Genomic DNA, 27,898 nt, shown 5'->3' with positions numbered 1-27,898 from the left:
ATGATGCCGGTGCTGCAGGAGGGCTCTGGCACAGGAGGTCGTGGAGACAACGCTGAGGACAAGGACAAGGACCATCACCAATCTGGGTCACCTGGTCAAGGACATGAAGATCAAGTCTGTGGAGGACATCTTTCTCTTCTCTGGCCCATCAAGGACTCTGAGATCATTGACTTTTTTCCTGGTTTTGGAGAGTAGGCCTGTGTCAAGCAGATCCATGCTGGCCAGGCAACCAGGTTCAAGGCATTTGCTGTCATTAGTTTTGACAATGGACATGCTGGTCTGGGTGTTAAGTGCTCCAAAGAGGTGACCACTACCATCCATGGGGCCATCACCCTGGTCAAGATCTCCATCATCCTCACACAGCGAGGTTACCAGAGGAACAAGATTGGCAAGCTCCATACTGTCCCAGGCAAGGTGACCAGCTGCCGTGGCTGTGCCAGGGCACCTCCCACCCCTGCCACCAGAGGCACAGGCATCATCTCACTCCCTGTGCCCAAGAAGCTACTGATGATGGCCAGTATAGACAACTGCTCCCCCTTAGCCAGGGACTGCACTGCCACCCCGGGCAACTTCGCCAAGGCCACTTCTGACCACCTTTCCAAGACCTACAGCTGTCCCACCCCTGACATCTGGAAAGAGACCATGTTTACCAAGTCTCTCTATTAGGGATTCACTGACCATCTTGTAAAGACCCACACCAGACTCCACGCAGAGGCCCCAGTCTCCAGCTGTGGCCACCCACAGTTTTTTTGGGTTGTTTTTTTTTTTTAATTAAACTTTATATTTAAATTCAATGTAATTAGCATAGACTGTCTTATAGTTTCAGAAGCAGAATTTAGTGATTTTTTAAAAGCTTTTATTTGTTTATTTGAGAGAGAGAGAGAGAGAGAGAGAAAGAGAGCGCACAAGTTGGCGGGAGGGGCAGAGGGAGAGGGAGAAGCAGACTCCCCACTGAGCAGGGAACCTGACATGGAGCTCTATCCCACCCAGGACTCTGGGATCATGACCCAAGCTGAAGGCAGCTACCCAACCAACCGAGCCACCCGGGCACCCCTAAAATTTAGTGATTTATCAGTTGCATGCAATACCTGGTGCTCATTACTTCAAGTGCCTTTCTTAATGTCCATCACCCAATTACCTGATCCCCCACCCACCTCCCCTCCAGCAACCCTCTGATTGTTCTCTAGAGTTAAGAGCCTCTTCTGGTTTATCTTCTTCTTTGTTTTCATCTTATTTTTCCTTCCCTTCCCCTATGTTCATCTGTTTTGTCTCTTAAATTCCACATATGAGTGAAGTCATACATGATAATTATCTCTCTCCGACTGACTGATTTCACTTAGCATAGTACCTTCTGGTTCTATCCACGTCATTGAAATGACAAGGTATCATCCTTTTTTGATGGCTGAGTAATATTCCATTATATATATATATATATATATATATATATATATATATATCCCCACATCTTCTTTATCCATTCATCCATCAGTGGACATCTGGGTTATTTCCATATTTTGACTATTTCCCCCACATAATTCACACATAAAGTGAATTAATACTGGTAAAAAGAAGAATGTGGTAGAATTGTAAATACTACTTGGAAGATGTCATATGAGTATTGCTAGGTTAGAAAATTGAGTTACAAAACAACATGGACTGTAGTCCCCCCTTATCTGCAGTTTCAGCTTCCCACAGTCAACCTCAGTCCAGAAGCATTTGATCCTCCTTCTGATATGTTGGCAGAAGATCGGTAGGAGCCTACCACTGCGTCACAATGCCGACATTGCTCAGCTCCCTTTATCTCCTCACATACATATTTGATCATGTCACACCATCACAAGAGGAAGCAGGGTGAGTACAGTAAGATGTTTTGAGAGACCATATTCACCTAACTTCTGTTACAGTATATTCCCATAATTGTTTTATTTTATTATTAGTTATTATTATTCTCTTACTGTGTCTAATTTATAAATTAAATTTCATCATAGGTATGCATGTATAGAAAAAAACACAGTATATATAGGGTTGGGTACTATCTGTGGCTTCAGGCACTGGGCTTCTTGGAACATATCCCCCATGGATAAGGAGGGACTACTATATAGTATAATACCATTTTTATAAGAAAATAGTGTGTACACATATAACTACCCAAGTCTTTTCCTCACTCAGTCTTTACTGTCTCACTATGCACTACAGTCCATATAGCAGCTCAAAACATGCAGAAATCAGTCACTCTTGGTTCCTTTCCTTCCTTCACACCTTCACTCTCTCTCTTCAAAGGAGATAAGGGGAAAGTCACACGGACATTGACCTTGGGAAGTTTTATGAGCTTGAGGGAGAAGACAATGCACAAAAGAGGATGTGAGAATAAATTGGAATGGATGTTATAATTGAAGGAGAGAGAGCCTCGCTGGTTGGGGTGCTCAGAGAAGAGGCCTGAGGGGTTGAGCTGGGCTTGAGGAGGAAGTTGGTCTAGATGAAGGCAGGCCAGAGGAGCAGACATGTGAGGGAAGTGGAGGGAATGAGTGTGGCGTGTGAAATGAGAGGTGCCACTACTGAGGGATGACTGGCAACGTGCCTGTGTCCAGCTTCTCGGGCTGCCACAACAGAGTACCATAGACTGGGGGGCATTTAAACAACACACATTTATTTTCTCAGTTCTGGAGGCTGGGAGTCCAGGATCCAGGTGTTGGCAGGACTGGTTTCTCCTGGAGCCTCTCTCCCTGGCTTTGCAGATGCCTTCTGCTCCCCAGATCCTCATGTGGTCTCCTCTCTGTATCTATCTGTGTCCTAATTTCCTCCTCTCATAAGGACACCAGTCAGATTGGATTAGAGTCTACCCTACTGACTTCATCTTAACTCAATCACTTCTTCAAAGACCCTGTCTCCAAATACAGTCACATTCTGAGGTCCTGGGGGATAGGACTTTGATGTATGAATTTTGAGGGCACACAATTCAGCCAATCACACTGTCTGTGCCTAAGGTGTACCAGATGGCCAGGAAATGGGTGAAAAGCTGAATAAATGTAAAATATTTTAATGGCATGTTTATGGTCCAGCAGAAAGTTTGTGGGACACATAAAGTGAGAAAGTGAGAAAGATCATGGAGATCCAACCTCTAAGACACTCTTGAGCAAAGGAACACCATGATGTTGATGTCATTGTAAGCACATTCGATGGCAACGTTCTGCCCTGTGATTTGGAGCAGAGGTGAGCCTGGGGCCAGACAGAGGGTGTAAGACCATCTCAGTCATTCCGGGTGTGGGGTGACAAGTGTCTTGACCAGGGTGGTGATCACGGAATAAAAGCTGGAGACAGATGGGTGTGCCTGGGGAATGGTTTCAAGCACCTGCACCCAGTTGATGTGGCCATGAGGGCCATATGCTGCCTTGAAAACAATGAGCCCTCTGGAAACTGGTTACCAAAACCTGCATAAGATGATCTCATAGGTCCCAGGACACCAATGACTCCAAACAATTCCTTCTGATTCAGGGCCCTCTTAATTTGTCCCCACCCTGCAGCTGGGTCTACTCTGCACTTGAATATGAGTGGGTTGCACTAAGACAGATTCCTATTAGTTGGCAGAGGCATTAAATTCACTCCCACCATTTCTTGGATTTTGTGGTTATCTCCCCTAATCACACCTCTTGTACCTACGAGGAGCTCCCCTCCCTTCTTCCATGCTTTTGGAAATTTTACCTGGCTTTCAAGACCCAATTCATATACTTACTTGTCCACACAGCTCTCAGCAGCACTACAGCTCATGGGGCACTCTTGGCTGAGCCCTAATCACACGTATTTATATTACAAGATGCATATGATATTAAATAAGGTATCATGCCCATGTTTGAGATGTTTGGAACATTTATATGCCATGCAAACTCCCCCATGAGACTCTAAACTCCTTGAAGTTATGAATTTGGAACTTCTTATGTATTTGTTATACTACAAAACCTAATTCATATTTGGTGCTCAACAAATTCATGCTGAGACATAGCCAACACCCCAAAGGTCCATGTATATGGAGTTAGTGGATGAAAAGGGCAGAGATAGAATATAAGCATATTCATTTCAATTCATAGACATGGCCTCTAAGTCCCAATCCCACCAGTTTGCTCTGCACTTCCTGAATACTGCTCAAAAAAGCATTAGCCCCAAGTCAGAAGAGATTCTTAAACCTCCAAAAGGAGCTTCATGGGTGGGAACTCAAAGTTGCCTCATCCTCATGTGTATAATGTTGATAAAAGGGTTGAGTGGACCAGACTCTTGGCAGTTTGCATCCAAGGAGATGATTAACCTGTCCTGGGAAGCAAGTGGGACTAGCACCTGTGATAAGGATCATGCCTGAGGGGAGCTGGCACCAGGGTGGCCCTCAGGAAGGCAGTTGTTCGAGTGCTCCTCAAGGGAAGACAACAAAGGAAAATCGGCAAGGGTTTTTTGGAAAAATGTAAAAGTTGATTCTCAAGTGCATATGGAGTTGCAAGGAGCCATGAATAATGAAAAGAAATGTGAGAAAGAAGAACCAATTGGGAGGACTCACACTTCAAAACTTATCACAAAAGTACAGTAATCAGTTGAGTGTGGTGCAGGGACAAGGACAGACAGATCAACCAATGGAATAGAATGGAGTCTAAAGATAAGTTCATGTGCCTATGGTCAAACGATTTTCAGCGAGGAAGCCAAGTCCATTCAAAAGGGAAAGAACAGTCCTATCAACAGATGTTGCTGGGAAACTGGATTTCCTTCCACATGCAAAAGAATGAAGTTGGGCCCCTATCATACACTTACACAAAAATTAACTTGGATGGATCAATGACCTAAACTAGAAGGTCTAAAACCATAAAACTCTCAGGAAAAAAACACAGGAGTAAATCTTTATGGCCTTGGACTTGGCAATGGATTCTTAAGTATGACATCAAAAGCACAAGCAACAAAAGGAAAAATAGATAAGTCAGATATAGCCATTAAAAATTTAAAAATTAAAAAATTTTGTGCACCAGAGACATTATCAAGAAAACAAAAAGACAATCTATAGAATGGAAAAAAATATTTTCAGATTGAATATCTGATAAAGGTTTGCTATCTAGATTATATAAAGAACTCCCAACACTCAACAAAACAAACCACCAAATTTAAGAAACGGGTAAAGGACTTAGACATTTCTAGAAAGAAGATACACAAATGGCCATCAAGCACATAAAAAGATGCTCACCATCATTAATCATTAGGGAAATGTAAATCAAAACCACAGTGAATTACCACGTCCCATTCATTACGATGGTCATTATAAAAAACGAACAAATAAAAAAAAAACAGAAAACAACAAGTGTTGGTGAATATGTAGAGAAATTGGCATGAGAATGTAAAATGGTGCTACCACTGTGAAAAACCGGTGTTTCTCTCAAAAACCTAAACACAGAATTACCATATGACCCACCAATTGCACTCATAGGTATAGACCCCAAAGAACTGAAAACAAGTGTTCAGATACTTGTCCACCAGGGTTTACTGCAGCATTATTCAGTAGCCAAAAGGTAAAAACAACCCAAGCGACTAGCCGCAGATGAATGGATAAACAAAACATTGTGTATATATACAATGAAATATTATTCGGTCCTAAAAAAAGGAATGAAGTTCTTTTTTTTTTTCCATTTTATTTATTTTTTCAGCATAACAGTATTCATTGTTTTTGCACAACACTCAGTGCTCCATGCAAAACGTGCCCTCCCCATTACCCACCACCTGTTCCCCCAACCTCCCACCCCTGACCCTTCAAAACCCTCAGGTTGTTTTTCAGAGTCCATAGTCTCTTATGGTTCGCCTCCCCTTCCAAATTTTTTTTTTTTTATAAACATATAATGTATTTTTATCCCCAGGGGTATAGGTCTGTGAATCGCCAGGTTTACACACTTCACAGCACTCAATATAGCACATACCCTCCCCAATGTCCCTAGCCCCCTCCCCCTCTCCCAATCCCACCTCCCCCCAGCAACCCCCAGTTTGTTTTGTGAGATTAAGAGTCATTTATGGTTTGTCTCCCTCCCAATCCCATCTTGTTTCATTTATTCTTCTCCTATCCCCCTAACCCCCCATGTTGCTTCTCCATGTCCTCATATCAGGGAGATCATATGATAGTTGTCTTTCTCCGATTGACTTATTTCACTAAGCATGATACGCTCTAGTTCCATCCACATCGTCGCAAATGGCAAGATTTCATTTCTTTTGATGGCTGCATAGTATTCCATTGTGTATATATACCACATCTTCTTTATCCATTCATCTGTTGATGGACATCTAGGTTCTTTCCATAGTTTGGCTATTGTAGACATTGCTGCTATAAACATTCGGGTACACGTGCCCCTTTGGATCACTATGTTTGTATCTTTAGGGTAAATACCCAGTAGTTCAATCGCTGGGTCATAGGGTAGTTCTATTTTCAACATTTTGAGGAACCTCCATGCTGTTTTCCAGAGTGGTTGCACCAGCTTGCATTCCCACCAGCAGTGGAGGAGGGTTCCCCTTTCTCCACATCCTCGCCAGCATCTGTCATTTCCTGACTTGTTAATTTTAGCCATTCTGACTGGTGTGAGGTGATATCTCATTGTGGTTTTGATTTGTATTTCCCTGATGCCGAGTGATGTGGAGCACTTTTTCATGTGTCTGTTGGCCATCTGGATGTCTTCTTTGCAGAAATATCTGTTCATGTCCTCTGCCCATTTCTTGATTGGATTGTTTGTTCTTTGGGTGTTGAGTTTGCTAAGTTCCTTATAGATTTTGGATACTAGCCCTTTGTCTGATATGTCGTTTGCAAATATCTTCTCCCATTCTGTCAGTTGTCTTTTGGTTTTGTTAACTGTTTCCTTTGCTGTGCAAAAGCTTTTGATCTTGATGAAATCCCAAGAGTTCATTTTTGCCCTTGCTTCCCTTGCCTTTGCCGATGTTCCTAGGAAGATGTTGCTACGGCTGAGGTCGAAGAGGTTGCTCCCTGCATTCTCCTCAAGGATTTTGATGGATTCCTTTCTCACATTGAGGTCCTTCATCCATTTGGAGTCTATTTTCATGTGTGGTGTAAGGAAGGGGTCCAATTTCATTTTTCTGCATGTGGCTGTCCAATTTTCCCAGCACCATTTATTGAAGAGGCTGTCTTTTTTCCATTGGACATTCTTTCCTGCTTTGGCAAAGATTAGTTGACCATAGAGTTGAGGGTAGATTTCTGGGCTCTCTATTCTGTTCCACTGATCTATGTGTCTGTTTTTGTGCCAGTACCATGCTGTCTTGATGATGACAGCTTTGTAATAGAGCTTGAAGTCCGGAATTGTGATGCCACCAACTTTGGCTTTCTTTTTCAATATTCCTTTGGCTATTCGAGGTCTTTTCTGGTTCCATATAAATTTTAGGATTATTTGTTCCATTTCTTTGAAAAAAATGGATGGTATTTTGATAGGGATTGCATTAAATGTGTAGATTGCTTTAGGTAGCATAGACATTTTCACAATATTTATTCTTCCAATCCAGGAGCATGGAACATTTTTCCATTTCTTTGTGTCTTCCTCAATTTCTTTCATGAGTACTTTATAGTTTTCTGCATATAGATTCTTAGCCTCTTTGGTTAGGTTTATTCCTAGGTATCTTATAGTTTTGGGTGCATTTGTAAATGGGATTGACTCCTTAATTTCTCTTTCTTCTGTCTTGTTGTTGGTGTACAGAAATGCAACTGATTTCTGTGCATTGATTTTATATCCTGACACTTTACTGAATTCCTGGACAAGTTCTAGCAGTTTTGGAGTGGAGTCTTTTGGGTTTTCCACATATAGTATCATATCATCTGCGAAGAGTGATAGTTTGACTTCTTCTTTACCAATCTGGATGCCTTTAATTTCTTTTTGTTGTCTGATTGCTGAGGCTAGGACTTCTAGTAATATGTTGAATAGCAGTGGTGATAATGGACATCCCTGCCGTGTTCCTGACCTTAGCGGAAAAGCTTTCAGTTTTTCTCCATTGAGAATGATATTTGCGGTGGGTTTTTCATAGATGGCTTTGATAATATTGAGGTATGTGCCCTCTATCCCTACACTTTGAAGAGTTTTGATCAGGAAGGGATGCTGTACTTTGTCAAATGCTTTTTCAGCATCTATTGAGAGTATCATATGGTTCTTGTTCTTTCTTTTATGAATGTGTTGTATCACATTGATTGATTTGCGGATGTTGAACCAACCCTGCAGCCCTGGAATAAATCCCACTTGATCGTGGTGAATAATCCTTTTAATGTACTGTTGAATCCTATTGGCTAGTATTTTGGCGAGAATTTTTGCGTCTGTGTTCATCAAGGATATTGGTCTGTAGTTCTCTTTTTTGGTGGGATCCTTGTCTGGTTTTGGGATCAAGGTGATGGTGGCCTCATAAAATGAGTTTGGAAGTTTTCCTTCCATTTCTATTTTTTGGAACAGTTTCAGGAGAATAGGAATGAGTTCTTCTTTAAATGTTTGGTAGAATTCCCCTGGGAAGCCGTCTGGCCCTGGGCTTTTGTTTGTTTGGAGATTTTTGATGACTGTTTCAATCTCCTTACTGGTTATGGGCCTGTTCAGGTTTTCTGTTTCTTCCTGGTTCAGTTGTGGTAGTTTATATGTCTCTAGGAATGCATCCATTTCTTCCAGATTGTCAAATTTGTTGGCGTAGAGTTGCTCATAGTATGTTCTTATAGTTGTCTGTATTTCTTTGGTGTTAGTTGTGATCTCTCCTCTTTCATTCATGATTTTATTTATTTGGGTCCTTTCTCTTTTCTTTTTGATGAGTCTGGCCAGGGGTTTATCAATCTTATTGATTCTTTCAAAGAACCAGTTCCTAGTTTCATTGATTTTTTTCTATTGTTTTTTTGGTTTCTATTTCATTGATTTCTGCTCTGGTCTTTATGATTTCTCTTCTTCTGCTGGGTTTAGAGTTTCTTTCTTGTTCTTTCTCCAGCTCCTTTAGGTGTAGGGTTAGGTTGTGTACTTGAGACCTTTCTTGTTTCTTGAGAAAGGCTTGTGCCGCTATATATTTTCCTCTCAGGACTGTCTTTGCTGTGTCCCACAGATTTTGAACTGTTGTGTTTTCATTATCATTTGTTTCCATGAATTTTTTCAATTCTTCTTTAATTTCCTGGTTAACCCATTCATTCTTTAGAAGGATGCTGTTTAGTCTCCCTGTATTTGGGTTCTTTCCAGCTTTCCTCTTGTGATTGAGTTCTATCTTCAGAGCATTGTGGTCTGAAAATATGCAGGGAATGATCCTAATCTTTTGATACCGGTTGAGACCTGATTTGTGACCCAGGATGTGATCTATTCTGGAGAAGGTTCCATGTGCACTAGAGAAGAATGTGTATTCTGTTGCCTTGGGATGAAATGTTCTGAATAGATCTGTGATGTCCATCTGGTCCAGTGTGTCATTTAAGGCCTTTATTTCCTTGTTGATCTTTTGCTTGGATGATCTGTCCATTTCAGTGAGGGGAGTGTTAACATCCCCTACTATTATTGTATTATTATTGATGTGTTTCTTTGATTTTGTTATTAATTGGTTGATATAGTTGGCTGCTCCCACGTTAGGGGCATAGATATTTAAAATTGTGAGATCTTCTTGTTGGACAGACCCTTTGAGTATGATATAGTGTCCTTCCTCATCTCTTATTATAGTCTTTGGCTTAAAATCTAATTGATCTGATAGAAGGATTGCCACCCCAGCTTTCTTCTGATGCCCATTAGCATGGTAAATTGTTTTCCACCCCCTCACTTTCAATCTGGAGGTGTCTTCGCGTCTAAAATGAGTTTCTTGTAGGCAACATACTGATGGGTTTTGTTTCTTTATCCATTCTGATACCCTGTGTCTTTTGATTGGGGCATTTAGCCCATTAACATTCAGGGTAACTATTGAGAGATATGAATTTAGTGCCATTATTAGTCTGTAAGGTGACTGTTACTGTAGATTGTCTCTGTACCTTTCTGATCTACTACTTTTAGGCTCTCTCTTTGCTTAGAGGACCCTTTCAATATTTCCTGTAGAGCTGGTTTGGTGTTTGCAAATTCTTTCAGTTTTTGTTTGTCCTGGAAGCTTTTGATCTCTCCTTCTATTTTCAATGATAGCCTAGCTGGATAGAGTATTCTTGGCTGCATGTTTTTCTCGTTGAGTGCTCTGAATATATCATGCCAGCTCTTCCTGGCCTGCCAGGTCTCTGTGGATAAGTCTGCTGCCAATCTAATATTTTTACCATTGTATGTTACAGACTTCTTTTCTCGGGCTGCTTTCAGGATTTTCTCTTTGTCACTAAGACTTGTAAATTTTACTATTAGGTGACGGGGTGTGGACCTATTCTTGTTGACTTTGAGGGGGGTTCTCTGCATCTCCTGGATTTTGATGCTTGTTCCCTTTGCCATATTAGGGAAATTCTCTCCAGTAATTCTCTCCAATAGACCTTCTGCTCCCCTCTCTGTTTCTTCTTCTTCTGGAATCCCAATTATTCTAATGTTGTTTCATCTTATGGTGTCACTTATCTCTCGAATTCTCCCCTCATGGTCCAGTAGCTGTTTGTCCCTCTTTTCTTCGGCTTCTTTATTCTCTGTCATTTGGTCTTCTATATCACTAATTCTTTCTTCTGCCTCATTTATCCTAGCAGTGAGAGCTTCCATTTTTGATTGCACCTCATTAATAGCTTTTTTGATTTCAACTTGGTTAGATTTTAGTTCTTTAATTTCTCCAGAAAGGGCTTTAATATCTCCAGAGAGGATTTCTCTAATATCTTCCATGCCTTTTTCGAGCCCGGCTAGAATGTTCAGAATCGTCATTCTGAACTCTTGATCTGACATATTACCAATGTCTGTGTTGATTAGGTCCCTAGCCTTTGGTACTGCCTCTTGTTCTTTTGTTTGTGGTGATTTTTTCCGCCTTGTCATTTTGTCCAGATAAGATGATATGAAGGAGCAAATAAAATACTAAAAGGGTGGCAATGACCCCAGAAAAATGCGCTGTAACCAACTCAGAAGAAACCCCTAATTGTGGGGGGGAGAAAGGGGATAAATCAGGTTCTTTCAGAAAGTGGTTGATTTTCTGTTTCTAGAGTTGCTGTTCTTCTTCTCTTCGCTCTCCCGTTGGATTTGTAGGTGTTTGCAATGTTTAGATAAGCTATCAAGCTGATCTCCTGCTACCTGATGTAGTCTCAGGCTGCTACTTCTCCGCCATCTTGACTCCTCTCTGCTCTCTTTTTTTTTTTTAAGATTTTATTTATTTATTTGACAGACGGAGATCACAAGTAGGCAGAGAGGCAGGCAGAGAGAGAGGAGGAAGCAGGCTCCCTGGCGAGCAGAGAGCCCTATGTGGGGCTCGATTCCAGGACCCTGGGATCATGACCTGAGCCGAAGGCAGAGGCTTTAACCCACTGAGCCACCCAGGCGCCCCAAAAAGGAATGAAGTTCTGATCCAACATGGAGGAACCTTGAAAACATATGTAAAAGGAAATAAGCCAAACACAGAAGGTCAAGTATTGTACGGTTCCACCTATAGGAAACATCTAGAATAGGAAAATTGAGAGACACAGAAAGGATAATCGGGGTTTCCAGGGGCTAGGAGCGGGAAGAATGGGGAGTTATGACATAATGCTTATAGAGTTTCTGTTTGGGTGGAGTAAAAGTTTTGGGAGTCAATAGCGGTGACCCCTCTACAACATTGCTAATGTGCTTAATGTCATTGAATTGTACACCAAAAAGAGGGTAAGATGGCAAATGGTGTATTCTGTTATTTACCTCTATTTCACCACAATAAAAAAAAAATACTTATAAAATGAAATGAAACAAGAATTGGCAGATGCAAGGAGGAAAGAGAAATACAATGTGGATATGGCACTCTTCAGAACGGGTAGTTATGGGGACAGTGTACGGTGATAGCCAGCCTTTTGTTTCAAAGATATTTTATGGTAGGCACCAAAATAGGCCTACATACAAAAAATAAAATAAAATAATAAAAAATTATAGGCAGAGAAGACTTGCTCCAGCCAATGTAGGAGAACAATTGACCCTTGAAGCTATGAGACTGACTGTCTGGGCCACCCCAAGATGCCAAGACAATGACTCGAAGGTCACTTTCTATGCCCAAGTTTTATCACTCTGGTGGCACTTATTTCCTCTCTCATGTTGAAGCTAAAGTCCCCTATCAAACATGGGGATGTTACTTAAAAAAAAGTCTCAGCTAACGGATGCCTGAAAACTTGCTTAGCTCAAAAATGTTTATTCTCCCAGCCTCTCTGAGGCCTCTGGGTGGCTCAGTCTCTTAAGCGTCTGTCTTCAGCTCAGACCATGATCCCAGGGTCTGGGATCAAGCCCCTTGTCGGGCTCTCTGCTCAGCAGGGAACTTGCTTCTCCCTCTCCCTCTGCCTGCCACTCTGCCTGCTTGTGCTCTCTCTCTCTGTCAAATAAGTAAAATTAAAAAAAAAAAATTACTCTTCCAGATCCTCTTCTGCACAAAAAAAAAAAGGAAAAAAAAAAGAAAAAGAAAAAGAAAGAAGAGGCAGATGGCTCGCATACTTTTTTCATTTACTTTTTAAGTCAAAACACGTCTGCTTTCTATTCTACAGCATTACAAACTCTGCTATCATGAGAGACAGTGACACAGAGGCACGCTCCCTTCACGATGGATGTGACTTTAAGTCCTCCCCCAGGGGTTGTCAGGGGTTCCCCAGCTGTATCAGGATAGCGCTGCTCTCCTCCTCCCTCCACCCCTGGCACTGGCTCCCAGCACCTCCATGTTGCAACCCGACTCTAGGATGCCATGAGCATTGAGATAAAGTCCTCTGCAGCGCTTGGCACACAGCGTCCAGACTCAAAATACATCCGTGGAATACAAACAATCCCAGCCCCTCTGAGCTGGGGAAAGAAGCAGGAGGAGGTGATTGGGAGGAGGAAAAGTGACCTCCGCAGAATACTAATGAAGTCTACGTTCAATTTTAAGACGGGAAACGTGTTTAAAAGAGAGCACACGTGGCCCTTTATTTGCTTCAAGCCTCTTTGAATACATCTGCCTTTTCATCTGAATGATTTTTAAACCTTCAGTTGGATCGGGAACCGATTTTCAATCGCCCATGTCCTTAAATGTTTAAACCTACTAAATCAAATAGGCTCCCTGCGGGGCCCCTGGCTAGCTCCGTGGGAAAAGCATGGGACTTGATCTCTGGGTCGTGAGTTCGAGCCCCAAACTGGGTGTAGAGATTACTAATAAATAAACAAACAAACTTTAAAAAGTAATAGTCCACCTGGGAAGCACAAATAAGAAGTAATGAATAGAGCCATCATGATGAAAAATCGAGAGAGACTTAAAAAAAGATATGTATGTCTGAATAAGTGACATTTGGGTAAGTTTGATGTGACGGCTGGTTTGCTGACTTTTCTTGTGTTTCATTGCTTTCTTCTGATTTAAATTGTACTGTGCAGCTACACCCCACAGCAGGTCCTAAATACTAATTGCTGAGAGACACTCTTGCAGGGAGATGGATTCAATTAGCATCACATCTTTAATGATCCGGCATATTACATACTTCCCATGTATAATTATATATTTTACGGCATCATGCCATCCTACAGATAAACAAAAAACTTTGAGAACATTTACTAGCTTTTTGGGGAGTGTCCCCCAAAGGGTGTCATTTTCATGTGAACCAACCACTGAGATGGAATAACTCCACTCTTGAGGGTTAATTTGTGGAAAGTACCTTCATTCAGAAATTTCCCTCATGAGTTTTTTTTTCTCTTTTACCATAAAATTGCAGAAATGCCTATCACGCCCACTTGTACAAGGGACAGCATTTATATTCAAGTGTATTTAAATCAGTATTTGAGCAAATACAAATACAGATTTGAATCATTTGTATTCAAATGATACAAATACAAATTTGAATAATCCAGAGATTTCGTATTCAGGGAACTCACGGTAAATCATGGGAGACTGGCCTATGAGTAAACCGTTAAAACAAAGTCTGACAAAGGCACGGAGAGCAGAAGTGGGCAGTGTCTATCACATGATAGCCTTCCTGTGAAAATGAAATGGGAATATTGAACACTGGGTAGACGTTTTCATGGCATACAGAAGTCGGGACAATGTTCCAGAAGAGTGAGCAGTGTGTGCCAAGACATGAGCAGAGTGGCAGGTTTGGGAGAACTCCCTAGAGATCTATGTTGCTATGAGAGGGAGGTGAGAACAAAAATGGAAAACTTGAGATAAAGCCTGGGATTTCTCCTCACTACGTAATAAAAGAAGCCACCACGCAGGCAATTCATCTTCATCTTAAAATTCAAACATAAATTGGGTTATTGGATTGTAAAAAGTGATGGAGGTAGAATGAGCAGTCCTAGGAACAACCGAACCAAAAAATCTTCAAGCTCAGCTATACTCTTCTGAGAATCAGTAACCTCAAAAGAAGAATGTCTTTTGCCTTGCCACCTCCCCCATCTCCATTTTTTAAACATTTTGTGAGTTTAGGAGTGCCTGGGTGGCTCAGTCGGTTAAGCATCTGCCTTCGGCTCAGATCATGATCCCAGAGTCCTGGGATGGAGCCCAGAGTTGGACTCCCTGCTCAGCGGGGAGTCTGTTTCTCCCTCTCCCTCTGTTCCTTCCACCTGCTCATGCTAGCTGTCTTTCTCTCTCTCTTTATTGTTCACGGGCACACCCGTGGCGTGTGCCCACACACACACACATACACACTCTCCCTCTCTTAAATAAATAAATAAAATCTTTTTAAAAATTGTCAGTTTATTAAAAAAAAATTGTCAGTTTATTACAGGCAAGCCTGGCAGAACAAGGACAATCAGAAGTGGAGGGTATTGGGGCAATTCCTAACCGGCTGAGTGACGCCGCTATTGGCCAGCTGGTGTCCTGGGTCAAGACTGAGAAGGTGTGGGAGAGTACGTGGTGTGGGCAGGTAGATCTGAAGCACAAGGAAATGCAGTCTGGAGAAGGGATGGTTTTTAGGCAATAGAGTTCTCTTCTCTGTTGCCTATCGGCTCTTCTGCAAGGAAGACTGCTGCTGGCAATTCTCATGCCATACCTCATTGCTTCCCCTGCTATGGATCTATTTTCTCTTCTAATGTCTTCCAGCATCAACATGTTTCTGCTGTTCTGGGTGCCTGGGTGGCCCAGTTGGTTGAGGCGCCAACTCTTGGTTTTGGCTCATGTCATGATCTCAGGGTCATGAGATCAAACCCCTCGCTGGGCTCCAGGCTCAGCAAGGAGTCTGTTTGAGATACTCTCTTTCTCCCTCAGCCTGTCTCCCCTCTCAAAATAAAGAATGTTTCTGCTAGTCAAGATCTCAAAATGACGATTCCTCACAAAGCTTCTAGTGTCTATGCTGAGCCACAAGGGGTTCCCTGCTTCTCATTCCCTGTCCCCCACCCACCGCCCCTACTCCCTACCAAAAAAAAAAAAAAAAGATTAGAAATTCTCTCTGACCAGACAGGACAAAGTTCATTTGCACATTCAACAAAGTCCATTCTTTCTGTATAACAAACATAGCTTTAGAAGTTATCACAGCATCTAATTGAAGAAAGGGATGAGGAAAGGAGATAATATTTACAAACCTGCCTGTGTTATATTCTGGTGGGTACTCTCAACATATTATCTCATTTAATCCTCTCAAAGTTCCTGTGAAGGAGGCTCAATCAACCCATTTTACAGATATGAAAACAATCACCAAGTCCACAAACTCCAGCAGCCATCTTCACTCAGCCCGGTTTTTTAATACAGTGGTCCAGGCAGGTCTCCAGCACGGGAGATGACTGATAAATGGTAGACGGCTCCATGGGATCCTTGTCCCTGATTGAGTTGATCAAGGTTTACCTCGCTTTTCCTGCCCTGTCCTCTCACCCCAAGCCAGTTATCATGTCTCATCTTGGCACTGAAAACATATATTAATGGAGAACAGAAGGGTATTCCCACTATCTTTGGCTCTAAAGGAAAAGTCAAAGTCTTACATGTATTTATTAATGGCCCACTTCTCCCCACTAGGGGTTTAAAGTGATGCACCACAAAGAGGAGCACTTGGCTGGCTGTCAGTAAAGCATGCCACTCAGATCTCAGGGTCGTGAGTTCGAGCCCCACGTTGGGTGAGGTGCCTGCTTAAAATGAATAAATAAATAAATACATAAATAAATAAAGTGATTTGCCACAAAGATAGCTACAATAACATGACTGAGTATAAATAAGAATAAAATAATAGGATCATAGATAACATAAACATAAGTAAAATAAAAGTTAATAACAGACAAGGAACAGAAAAATCATAAATTGCAGACTATAAGGAATTATATAGTTACTGTGATTAAGCCTTAATTTTTACTTTTGTTTACTGCCGGTCAAACGGAAAAGGAAAACCTGGTCAGTTACATCGTTCTGATTGTTAAAGAAGAAAAGAAACTTTCTCAAGGGAAGCTTAGCTTTTCTAAAACTTTAGTTTTAAAATATACACACCTTATGTATAATTTCATAGTTGCTTCTACTCTCCCGACCTCATGATAGAGTACACACTATCCCTATCATCCTACTATACATTCTTTTTTTTTAAAGATTTTAAAAATTTATTTATTTGACAGAGAGATCACAAGTAGACAGAGAGGCAGGCAGAGAGAGAGGAGGAGCAGGCTCCCTGCTTAGCAGAGAGCCCGATGCGGTGCTCGATCCCAGGACCCTGAGATCATGACCTGAGCTGTAGGCAGAGGCTTAACCCACTGAGCCACCCAGGCACCCCTCTATCATACATTCTTATAGCAAAAGTGAAGCATTAAAGTAAAACTCTCTAGACAAGGTTAGACCCTCTGGAGAGGTTCTCAAGCTGGGAAACACACTGCATATCCTTACATACTGCTGTGTAACAAATCAGCCCGAAGGTCAGAACCACCACCATTTTATGTGCTCATTCTTCTGAGAGTCAGCCAACTGGGCTGAGCTTAGCTGGGCAGTTCTTCTCATAGTTCATACTACAGAGGTTTTCACTTCACTGGTCTCGGATGGGGCTCTTCATTGGCAGCTCCCTAGGTGATTCTTGGACATTGCCAAGCTTAAGAACCACCGGCATTGTGCATAACCCTAACTCACAACTCAGCGAAGGCAGTTTCTCCCAGGTGAAGTGAAGTTAAAAAGACTTTAAGAAAGGCCAGATTCAGATTACCGAAAACAATAGTGAAAACGAACAGACTCGTATTTCCTGATTGCAAAGTTATAGAATCAAGTTAGTGTACGGCATAAGGATGGAAATATAGAACAATGGATCAGAGTTGAGAGTCCAGAAATAAACCCTACTTTACAGTCAATGGATTTTCAATTAGGCTGCCAAGATCTTTCAATGGGGAAAAATAGTCTTTTCAACAAACGGCACTGGGACAACTGGATATCCACATGCAAAGTAATGATTCTGAACCCTCTTCCTTCCACCATATAGAAAAAGTAATTCAAAATGGATCACAGACCTCCAGGTATGAGCTAAATCTATGTAACTCTTAGAAAGTAGCACAAGATTATACACCATGACCAAGTAGGATTTATCCCAGGAATGCAATATTGTTTTAATATCCAGAAATCCAATAACGTAACTCACTATATTAATAGGATAAAGGACAAAAAAAAACCCCACATGGTCCTCAAAAGCTATTGCTCAAAATCCAACTATATTCATGATATAACCTCTTAATAAACTAGAACTCAAAGGAGGCTTCCTCAATTTGATAAAGGGCATCTATGAACACTTGACAGTTAACACTATACTTAATACTGAAGACTGAACATAACGATGGAATACGATTCAACCTTAAAAGGAGGGAACTTCTGACACACGCTACAGCATGGAGGAAACTTGAGGACATTACACTCAGTGAAATAAGCCAGTCACAAAAAAACAGAAATGCGGTATGATTCCACTGATACAAAGCACCTAGAATAGTGTAATTCGTTGAGGCAGAAAGTAGAATGGTGGTTGTCCAGGGCTGGAAAGACAGGGAAATGGGGAGTTAGTGTTTAATGAGCACAGAGTTTCAGTGCAGGGAGAGCAGTAAGAATTCTGGAGATGGACAGCAATGACGTATTGAAAACACGCAACATTGTATGGTTGATGTGTACACTGTACGTCACGTTGTGACAGTCGTACAATGTGAAGATATTAATGTTGCTGAACTGTCCACTTAAAAACAGTTAAAATGAAACATTTTATGTTATGACTTTTCTGTTTCACCACAAATTAAAAAATAAAAAGAAGTAAATAAGACTGAAAAAAATTAATGTTTTCCCACTGAGACTGGGAACGGGGAAGGATATTTTCTCTTACCACCTTTAGTCAACAGAGACTAATCTCAAGCAAGTGAAATACTCAAGAAACAAACAAACAAACAAAGGGTATACAGATTGGGAAGGGAAGAAGTATAACTGTCTTCATTCACAGACAACATGATCCTGTATGTAGAAAATTCTATGGAGTTTCCAAAAAACTCACTAGAATTAGTAAACCAGATCAAGGTTACAGGATAAAAAGACCAATACATAAAACTGATTGTATTTCAATATACTAACAATAAATAATTCAAAACTAAAATTATAAACAATTCCATTCACAATAGCATCAAAAAAATACTTGGGAATAAATTTAACAAAACAAGTGCAAGAACTATGCACTAAAACCATAAAACATTGCCAAGATACCTATCTGAAGATCTGAATAAATGGAGAGACATACCATGCGCATAGATTAGAAAGCTCAATATTGTTAAGAGGGTGATCCTTCCTAAACTGATCTATAAATTACATGAAATCCCTATCAAAATCTCAGCATTTTTTCATAGAGCTGGATGACATGACCCTGAAAGTTATACGAAATGCAAAAAACGCAGTCACCTGGGTGGCTCAGTCAGTTAAGCCTCTGACTCTTGATTTCCGCTCAGGTCATGATCTCAGGATCCTGGGACAGAGCCCCATATTGGACTCTGTGCTCAGCAGGGAATCTGCTTGAGAATTCTCTCCCTCTCCCTCTGCACTCCCCTCTCTATCTCTAAAATAAATAAATAAATCTTTAAAAAGAAAAGAAATGTAAAGAACCTAGAAAAGCCAAACCATTTTGAAAAAGAACAAAGTTGGAGGACTTACACTACCTGATTTCAAAACTTACTATAAAGCCATAGACATTAAAAGAGTCTTGTATTGGCGTAAGTACAGACAGATGGGTCAACAGAACAGAACAGAATATCCAGAAATAAACCCTTACCTTTATGATCAATTGATTTTCAACAAAGATGTGAAGGATATATATATCCTTCACACCTTTGTTCATATATATATGAACATATATATATGTTTTTTGTTTTTTGTTCATATATATATTACATTTTATATATATAATATATATTATATTTTTTGTTTTTTGTTCATATATATATTATATATATATAATATATATATACAAAGGTGTGAAGGATATATATATATCTCCTTCATATATATACACTTATATATAAACATATATATTATATATATTTTTTATATATACGTATATTTATATATATTATATATATATTTATATATAAATATATTTTTATATATAAATATATATTTATATATATAAAAAAGAACAAAGATGTGGATATATATATTAAATATATATATATAATATGTATATGTACCTTTACATCACATTATGCACAAAATTTCATTAATAGACCTAAAATTTAGGTACTAATATTATCTAATTTAGGAATTAAATTAGGAACTAATTTAATATTTAATAAATAAAAATTTAGGAACTAAATATTATCTATAAAGATACCAAAATCAGGGCACCTGGGTGGCTCAGTGGGTTAAGCCTCTGACTTCAGCTCAGGTCATGATCCCAGGATCCTGGGATCGAGCCCCACATCGGGCTCTCTGCTTTGCAGGGAGCCTGCTTCCCCCTCTCTGCCTGCCTCTCTGCCTACTTGTGAGCTCTCTCTCTTGTCAGATAAATAAATAAAGTCTTTTTTTTTTTAAACGCTAAAATCTACCAAAAAAAAAAAATCCTGAATTATCGCTCTTTGCTTTATTTCACTCAGGCAAATGAAGGAGGCTACAGATGGGCCAAGTTTCTTGCATGGCATTGTCTATTATTTTTAACACGTTCACCAATATTGTTCTTTCTGTGGCCAGATTTGTTGAGTTGAGTCCCTTGGCAGGAAAACCCCATCCCAGCACGCTGACGGACAGCTGCATTGAACAGAAAGTCAGTGGGATTGTTATGATGACCCTTGGATACTGAAAAATCCTAGATGGGTTCTAAACTCAGGTTTTGTGTTATAGAAGAACAATTTGTTTTGCATTGAGATAATTTAATTAAGAGTTACACCGATAAATTCTCAAATGTAGCTGTAATCATTCACCCCAGTTTATTATGAAGACATCAAAAGGAAAGGAAGGGCTTACTCAGGGCTTTTGTTACTGGGTTTCTTAGGCCTGGAAGTGTTGAGAGGGTCCACAAAGCCCCAAGTCAGCAGCCATGGTTCAGGGGATTTTACCTACGAGGTGCCCAGGTGGGTACAATGTGTGTCTCTCCAGAGAGCCTGGAACATTGCTGATCCAGGACTGAGCCTGCCTCCCTGAAATGCCTCCCAGGCAAGCAGTCCCTCAATTAATCGTCTCAAGGCTTCAATAGACCTGAGAAATGAAAGAACACAGTTCTCTCTCAAGACAGACCTGCAGGTTTGCCCATGTCTTCTGGATCTCTTCCAGCTTCTGGGGAGGCTTTCTTTCTTGCAAGTCTGGAATGGGTGTGGAACGCAGCAAGGCCCTCTTCTCCACCAGTGGCAGGATGTGCGTTCGCTTGCCGACACAGGCAGCCACCTGTAAGACCAACACCTTGTTTCTTTCGTTTGGAGATTTGGTGAGAAGCAAAGCAGGTCCCCTTCCCAGGAGGCTAGTAAAAGGGAATTTGTATTTAAAACAAGGATCTGTGCCCCAAACAAGATTTCCATCTATCTCCCTACCAATCCACAAATACTCTTTAGAACTGAATTTTAAGATTAGCCATGCATGTCTCTTAAAGGATTAAACTCCCCTCTTAGCAAATTAACCGTAAAAACTATTCCGGTTGGTAGTGACCTTTCTTCTTTTTAGAATATGTCACTCTTTCATCAGAGACATCAAATCTTCTTCTTTTCATGAATAAAGATGTCAGAATTAAGGGGTGCTGGGTGGGGCAGTCAGTTAAGTGTCCGACTCTTGGTTTCAGATTGGGTGATCTCAAGGTTGTGAGATCGAGCCCCAAGTAGGGCTCCCCACTCTGCATGGAGCCCGCTTGAGATTCTCTCTCCCTCCTGCTCATGTTATCTCTCTCTCTCTCTCTCTCAGATAAATAAATAAATAAATCTTTTTTTTTTAAAGATACAACTAAGAATTAGAACTCTTAATATTCGTTTGCCCTCACACTATAATTTCAAGATGAAGTTACCTATCATATTAAACAAGTCATTTTCCAGTATGGCGCACGTGCACTCACACACACACACACACCTGTCTCTTTCAGATCTATTCCTTGATTATATGATAAATAGATTAGAGAAAATGACAGGATTATTCCCAGTTTGTGACAAAGTTAAGCTTGGAATATGATCCCTGCTTCTCCAGTGTTATTTCTGGATATTTCTCCTACCAATATTCAGTTTCCTACCATTAAAAAAAAAAACATTATTCTCATCATCCGGCCTTTTTCTCATATTTCCTTTCATGTTTTAAAAATAGCATTTTTGAAAGTTGAAAATAGAGATTCCCTACGACCCAGCAATTGCACTACTGGGTATTTACCCTAAAGATACAAACGTAGTGATCCGAAGGGGCACGTGTACCCGAATGTTTATAGCAGCAATGTCTACAATAGCCAAACTATGGAAAGAACCTAGATGTCCATCAACAGATGACTGGATAAAGAAGATGTGGTATATATACACAATGGAATACTATGCAGCCATCAAAAGAAATGAAATCTTGCCATTTGTGACAATGTGGATGGAACTAGAGGTTATTATGCTGAGCGAAATAAGTCAATGGGAGAAAGACAATTATCATATGATCTCCCTGATATGAGGAAGTACAGATGCAACATGGGAGGTTTGGGGGTAGGAAAAGAATAAATGAAACAAGATGAGATCAGGAGGGAGACAAACCATATGAGACTCTTAATCTCACAAAACAAACTGTGGGTTGCCGGGGGAACGTGAGTAAGGAGAGGGTGGTTGGGTTATGGACATTGGGGAGGGTATGTGCTATCGTGAGTGCTGTGAAGTGTGTAAACCTGGTGATTCACAGACCTGTACCCCTGGGGCAAATAATACATTATACGTTAATAAAAAAATTTTTTAAATTTTAAGAAAATAAAAATAAAAATAGCATTTTTGGGGCGCCTGGGTGGCTCAGTCGTTAACATCTGCCTTCGGCTTAGGTCGTGACCCCAGAGTCCTGGGATCGAGCCCCGCATGGGGCTCCCTGCTCAGCAGGAAGCCTGCCTCTCCCTCTCTCTCTCCTGCTGCTTGTGTTCCCTCTCTTGCTGTCTCTCTCTCTCTGTGTCAAATAAATAAAATAAAATCTTTTAAAAAATAGCATTTTTTTCAGATTATAAAATTAATACTATTTGTTATAAAATTTTAAAATATGAAAAGTTATGAAGAAGAAAATCAAGTTACCCATAATCCCTCCACCAAGGGTTAATCCTGTTAATATTTTTGGTGTATTTCCCTTTTGTATTTTTAGGTATGACTCCCCCCCCAAATTACATAGTAAATGAATCAGAGGCAATTTTCCCATTCTTTTTTTTTTTTTTAAGATTTTATTTATTTGACAGAGAGAGATCACAAGTAGGCAGAGAGGCAGGCAGAGAAGGGGGGTGGAAGCAGGCTCCCTGCTGAGCAGAGAGCCCAATGTGGGGCTCCATCCCAGGACCCTGAGATCATGACCTAAGCCGAAGGCAGAGGCTTAACCCACTGAGCCACCCAGGTGCCCCCAATTTTCCCATTCTTAATCCATATCCATTTGGCATAAGACTACTTACGTTTGGTCTTGAGCTTGTCCCACACTGCCTCCAGCCCTGATATTTGGGTCCCTGCCTTGTGTTCTGTTTCTCCATCCACCCTGACCCCAAGTTCCTCAGCTGGAGCCCCACTTACACTGGATTCCAGGTTTGGGTTTTGGCTATTTGCCTTCAATGCTGTTTGACCCCTTGGGCCTTTGGGAACATGAATTCTCAAGGCAAAAACTTCATGGATCTCTGTACCCGATATATCAAAAATCAAGTAAGACTTCATGAAAATCTACATTCTTTATTATTTTTGATGCTTCCGAAACTAAATTAAGAGTTTTACTTTATCTTTTCTTTTAAGATTTTATTCATTCATTTGAAAGGGAAAGAGAGAGAAAGAGTATAAGCAGGTGGAGAGGCAGAGGCAGAGAGAGAAGCAGACTCCCCACTGAGCAGGGAGCCCAACGTGGGGCTTGGTGCCAGGACCTGGAGATCATGACCAAAGAAGATGGTTAACCATCTGAGCCACCTAGGTGCCTCTTACTTAGCCTTTTTTAAAAGCAGGCATTTCCAAAGACATGAGATACTAAAGAGCAGGCACCATGCTCATTTATAACTCCAGCACATGGCCCATAACAAGTGCTTAATAAATGACCACTGAATGCTTAAATGACATTGAACTCTTGCTTCCTGTCGGGGGAAATATAATCAAAGCGACAGTAATGACTGTGGCTGGTGTCTCTGCATCATTTATCAGCCAGAATCACTGAGCTTTAATCACTTAAACTTCTCTGTTCCTCTAGGCAGGGTCTCCCCTTCCTGGCCACTGGCCTCCTCCTCTTCCTGCCACCTTCGTGCCTGCTGCTTCCCCCCTCCCTACCTCCCGCCTCCTCGGATGGACTGAGTTCCCTGGCAAGAAGAATGAGGTACCCTAATGTGGTTCCCGTTGCCTTCAATCAGCCTTCAGCGACAGCCTTCATCAGCCTGTAGGTGTCTGCCACGCTATTCCACCTGCTTCAAGAGAGTTAAGAGCAAAGCCTTTCCACCCTCACACAGTGAGAAAAGGACAAGTGAACAGTGAGGTCATTAACAGAAAGCTATTTTCAAAAATTTTGAGGAAAATTGTGATCCCTGATGACAATCCCATGTTGGTAACTCAGTAGTCATGGGGCATCTGGTTGGCTCATTCGATAGAGCATTCGACTCTCCATCTCATGGCTGTGAGTTCAAGCCCCACGTTGGGCATGGAACCTACTTAAAAAAAATTTTTTTTCCTAAATACTAAACAACAACAACAACAAAAATAACTCGGCAGCTACATTGCCTCGTCTGTGGTTGGAGAGGACAGAGCTGCAAAGGGGCCAGAGATGGGGAAGGGGAGAAAGACAAGAGGGGTCTTACAAGACTCAAAATGAGACCGACCACAAACCTGGGCAAATAATTAACTTCACCTTCTGCACCTAAGCTTCATCCCACCTTTAAAGTATTACCGAGAGATCCTAGAGATTTTATTATATCCTTTGACTCATCCAGTTATTTAAATTTGGAGCCCAAATTGCTTTTTGATAAACAAAATCACATTTTTAAATATTGCTGCTTGAAAGAACCCAGACATCTCACACCCATTAAGGTGACCTGGTTAAGAAAGACAGACAGACAGACAGACAGACAAAAGAACATGTCGATGAGGATGTGGAGAAACTAGAACCAAAACGGTATAGTGGTTTCTCAAAAATGAAACATAGAAATACTTCCGGATACTAGAGTTCTGCTGCTGGACATTTACCCAAAAAGAATTGAAAGGAAGGACTCAAAGAGGTATTTCTGCACCCATGTTCATAGCTGCATTATTCTCAATATCCAAAAGGACGGAAATAACCAACATGTCCATCCACAAATGAATGGATAAATAAAATGGAGTATAATATTATGTAGCCTTAAAAAGAAAGGAAATTCTAAAAGAAGAAGAAGGAGGAGGAGGAGGGGGAGGAGGAGAAGGAGGAGAAGGAGGAGAAGGGGAAGGGGAAAGGGAAGGGGAAGGGGAGGAGGGGTAGGGACAGGAGGGGGAGGGGAGGATGAGGGGAGGGGGAAGGAGAAGAAGGAGGAGGAAACTGACAAAGGAGGTCTCTAGAGTAGTCATTCATAGAGATGGAAAGTAAAATGGCAGGTGCTGGGAGGTGGTTATTTTTAACAGGTGCAGGACTCCTGTTCTGTAAGGTAAAGTTCTGGAGACGGATGGTAGTGATGGTTTCACAACAACATCAGTGTGCTTAATGCCACTGACCTGCACATGGAACAGTAGGGAAGATGGTATGTTTTATGCCACCTTTATTTCCTGCAATTAAAAAAAAAAGAAGCCCTGAATGAGTCCCTTTGTTTTTTGGTTTTTGGTTTTTTGTTTTTGTTTTTCTTTTTTTGCTTTTTGGGGTTTTTTAAAGATTACTTTATTTTATTTTATTTTATTAAAGATTTATTTATTTGTTTGTTTCTTTATTATTTGAGAGAGAGGGAGGGAGATGAGGAAGTGGGAAAGAGAGAGAATCCCAGGCAGATTTTCTGCTGAGCTCAGAGCCGGATGCAGGCTTCAATCCCACCATGACCTTGAGCTCATGACCTGAGCCAAAATCAACAGTCAGACACTAAACCAACTGAGCCGCCCACGTGTCCCTGAATAAGTCCCTTTGTAAAACCAAAGTGTCCTGTATAGGGTGAGGAATCACACCTTTTCCTCCTAAGCTGTTTTGGGAATTCAGACTTATGTGTAAACCTAAAGTCAGTAGCCCCTGAGATATGTTTTGCTCTGCGAGCAGCCCATCTGCAGTCACTTCTCCAAGAAGATTCTGTGAGAGCCATTCATATACCAACATTTCATTTCATACTTAAAAATTACTTTGAGAGTGACAGCCATCCACTCACTTCCATTGCTACGCAACGGGCAGCTTAATAACGTCATTCTGTCATTGCCGCCACCACAGGGAGATGAGGGGACAGGGATACATGACCCTCCCCCACCCCCACACACAAGACAGAAGTGAAGTGAGAAATTCCTGCTCCTCTCAGCGGGTGGCGGTGGGAGTGCTGGGCTGGGTGAGTAATGGCTCCAATGGCCACAGTTGAAGCTTCCTCTGACTCATCCAGTAAATGAAGCTGCTTTATCTCTCTGCCCCACCTACCTGCCTTCCCCATCCTTTCCTCCAGAGCAGTCAGGGACTGAGATAAAAGTGAGCGCACTGGACTCCTAGTGCAAGGAGGCTGCTGAATCAGGAGCCGACCCAGCCCTTGCAGCATGGCCCCAATAACGCCTAGACCGTGCCTTTCATCCGAGGCAAAGTCCTCAAAGCATAAGCTGGCGAATCCTGGTGTAGGCCCTGGGAAATGATCTGGCTATTTCCAAGTCAGAGAAACTAAGGCACAATGGGGGTCATAGTCACACCGGTATCAGCACAAGATCATGGTCCAAAGAGATCTCAGGACTTCCACGTTATTTTTATTTTTTTTTAAAGATTTTATTTATTTATTTGACAGACAGAGCTCACAAGTAGGCAGAGAGAGAGGAGGAAGTAGGCTCCCCGTGGAGCAGAGAGCCTGATGTGGGGCTCGATCCCAGGACCCTGGGACCATGACCTGAGCCGAAGGCAGGGGCTTTAACCCACTGAGCTGGACGCCCAGGCGCCCCTTCCATGTTATTTTTAACCACCACCCTCCCTCCTGCCTTTTTTCTGGAATCAAACTCACATATTCTAATGGGTGGGAAGAAAAGGAATAACAACTTTGTACAAAACGTAATCTGCAAATAACGCAGTGATTTAGGACATCTCAGAGTATCTGTGTTTGCGTTGCTTTTGGAAAAGCTTTTCTTCCTGAATGTCCCTGGGAATGTCTCTCCTTTTGGAAAACCTTATTTCTCAGGATGCCAGCGGTCTTTTGAAAGGCAGTCACCGCAGGCTGTAAAACTGAGTATTTCCTGAACTTGGTGTACAGAAGAGTCACATGGGGGATCTATTAAAATGCAGAATCCAATCCAATAGTCTGGGTGAGGTCTCAGATTCTTGGTCCAAGGACCACACTTTGAGTAGCAAGGAGCTAGACAGGGCAAGCTGCTCGCAGACAATGCCCTTCTTGAGAAGGAACACTTGGAGCCTATCCATTCCTCTCCCCGCCACCCACCCCTCAGCACCAGCTTTCTGGGTGCTTAATTATTCTGAGTCTTTAATTATTCTCAGTTTAATTCTTCCGACTCTTTCGAGCCTAATTTGCAAACCGTGCTAAGGTTGGCACATCGAGGCACTGGAGGGAGGTGAGAGAGTGGTGGTTGTTTAAAGCTTAAACAAACTAGAGAGACGCATCATCTCCGATCATACTTAACCGTAGTTAACAGACACGATCCTTTAAAAGCGTGGGACCAAATATAATTGTGTGCTAAGAGCATTCCAAGGCAACACTCCGAAAAAAGGAGAAACATTAATAGGAGGTCACTTGGGGGTGAAAAGAAAAATTACTCTCGAACCAGCCCTCCGGGGTGTCTCAGGTACATAGTCCAGACACTGGAGAGGCTGCATGGCGGATACTTATCAGTGTTTGACTTGACCTTTAGCCTCTGCGGTGTTATTCCCGGCCCCCACCGTTGTCATGGTAACGCTGATAACGCAGTGAGGCTTCTCCACGCCTCCGGAACGTCGGAGTCCTGCGTGCGAGCAGTCTCCGTGTTTAGGTCTCCCAGCCTGTAGACGGAGAGGCAGTTGAGGCCCAGGGGCGCAATTTCTAAACGATAAGGTGTATGGCCAAGTCCCGATTCTTCGCAGACACCGCAGACTTCAACCCACCATGGCCAGAGTCGCACGGGAGGCAGCCGCTGCTGGAGGAGCCTTACCCGGG

At 41.6% G+C, this 27,898-nt stretch overlaps 1 pseudogene; it reads left to right on the top strand.

Annotated features, from left to right (window-relative positions):
* LOC123942247 lies at window positions 1-27,750 on the top strand (annotated as a pseudogene).
* The last annotated feature ends 148 nt before the right edge of the window (window positions 27,751-27,898 follow it).

Source organism: Meles meles, chromosome 5 (assembly GCF_922984935.1).
Source record: "Meles meles chromosome 5, mMelMel3.1 paternal haplotype, whole genome shotgun sequence".
Lineage (NCBI taxonomy): Eukaryota > Metazoa > Chordata > Mammalia > Carnivora > Mustelidae > Meles > Meles meles.
This window is presented reverse-complemented; position numbering and strand designations above follow the sequence as displayed.